The sequence below is a fragment of the Octodon degus genome, unplaced genomic scaffold, assembly GCF_000260255.1.
Source record: "Octodon degus isolate 3935 unplaced genomic scaffold, OctDeg1.0 scaffold00406, whole genome shotgun sequence".
NCBI lineage: Eukaryota > Metazoa > Chordata > Mammalia > Rodentia > Octodontidae > Octodon > Octodon degus.
In genome coordinates this window covers 276,627-278,818 of record NW_004524982.1, presented here as the reverse complement: position 1 = coordinate 278,818, position 2,192 = coordinate 276,627, and positions in this window count along the sequence as shown.

Sequence of the window (2,192 nt, the reverse complement as noted above, 5' to 3'; positions counted from 1 at the left end):
AAGACACAGAAGCTCTTAATTCATTTGTGTTACACTTCAGCTGGTTTCTAATACCTGTATTTATATGCTTCCCTCAACAATTTAGCATGCAATAGTAGACACAGAAAATTATCATTGACTAATTATTTAATTGAAATATTTAACAACTCATGAAAAAGCCATCAGAATGAAACTGGAGTTGGTTATATCAATCAATCAATCAGTCAATCAGTCAATACATAATAAATAAACAAATACATAAATATCAGGAACAGATGATAGCAAGTTAGTCAGTTTTCCTGTTGCTAAGGTACAATATCTGGCATCCACAATTTAAAGGAGGACTGGCTTAATGTGGCTCAAGTTTTTAAGTGATTCCACCCCTGACTAGCTTCTTCCAAGAGAAAATCACCATGGTTGAAGGACAAGGCAGAGCATAGATGTTCAATTTATGCTGGCCAGAGTACAGAGGAGGGAACAGTGCTAAAGAGGGAAGGGGCCAGGGACCATATGTAGTACTCAAGGTTATTCCTCCATTAACCTACATATGTACAACCATAAGTGTGGATCACTAACCTGCAAGGTTTTATATAACTGAATCAGACTGATATATTATGACTAAAAGTCACAGAGGTGTCATTACATATGGAGGCCTGATAATAACTATCACAAAAGAATCTGTCAGAATCACAGACTGGCACAAGAACATCTGCCTGCTGGCTGATGTTGATTAATGCTGGACTAATGTCACCTTTGTTTTTAATCATTGTGGTCAAATAGTGTTGCATAGATATATAATGTGCAATCTCCATTCTTGACCTTCAGAATTTTCTCAAGTGTTTGAATCCTTTTCGAACATAGTTCAGTGTGGCCTTTGTATTCTCATTTCAGTGCTTTGTTATTTTCAAATAAGTTTCAGTGCTCTTTTCAAAGTAGCACTCTAATTGTTATTTAGGTTCAGAGGTTGAATGTATCACGTAGAGTCAATCAGCTACCACCTTTCTTCTTATAGACAGTTAAATAGGAATATCCAGTGTGAATGTATGTGCATCTCTATAGAAAAGTTCCTTCCACAGACTGTGAGAGCTCTTTCTTCTACTGGAAATATGCTCATTAACATCTTAATCAGATTAGAAAGCCAATTCTAGAAATCCCAGATCTATTCTTCAAATTTTTTTCTTAAAAATACTGTTTCTCCAAAATGTGTTTAGGTAGCTAAATTTGTGTTAATCGGGCTTCTTCAGAGAACCAGAGCAAATACATATATAGACATAAAAAAGATATGGAGACAAAGAAGACCCAACATCTGTCATCAATAAACTAGACCCCAAAAAATCAATGGCATAGTTCTAATGCAAGCTGAAGATCTCAGAAGCAGAGATGCTGATGGTTTCTGTCCTGATATATATCTGAAGAACTGAGAACCCAGAGGCCACTTGATGTGAACCTGAGTCCAAGACTAAAGTTCTTAGAAGTGGGATTGCTCAAATGCAAGGACAGGAAAATATGAATTCTCAAGCTCAATCAGAATGAAAACTCTGTTCCCCTTTGTCCTCATTTTTGGTACTCAATTACCTGGATGAGTCTCACACAAGGGAAGGAAATCTGCTTTGCATAGTCTATCAATTCAAATACTGATCTCCTTCAGGCAACACCGTAAGAGACATATTAAAAAATGATATCATCTTGCTGGGTACAGTGGCGCATGCCTGTAATCGCAGCACAAGGGAGGCTGAGACACAAGGAATCTCAATGATTATTATGGCATAATAACATCTTATCTACATGAGTATCGCTTAATGCAGCCAAATTTGACAAGTAAAAGTAACCATTGCAATAACTGTTTGATTCATGTAAGTATATAATGAAAGCAGGGAATTTTTTCTTCATTGGCCTATATGTGCCATTATAAGACTATCAATAACTTTTTCAAAATTCTATAGCATTTTTCATTCCCACAAGAAATGGATGTCTTCTAGGGTCCACATTATATTCACTATTTCCTTTTTTTCTTAGTGTTCCTAATATTTGTAAAGGTATAACTCTTTGTAGCTTAAATTTGCATTTTCTTCCTGATAAATGATGTTTAGTGTTTTGCATACACTTATTTGCCATCTGTGTATTTTGGTTGATGAAATGCTTATTCAGATTCACACACTTGTTGATGATAGCTTTTTGCTTTCTTACAGTGGTTTTGTAAATCTTTATGTATT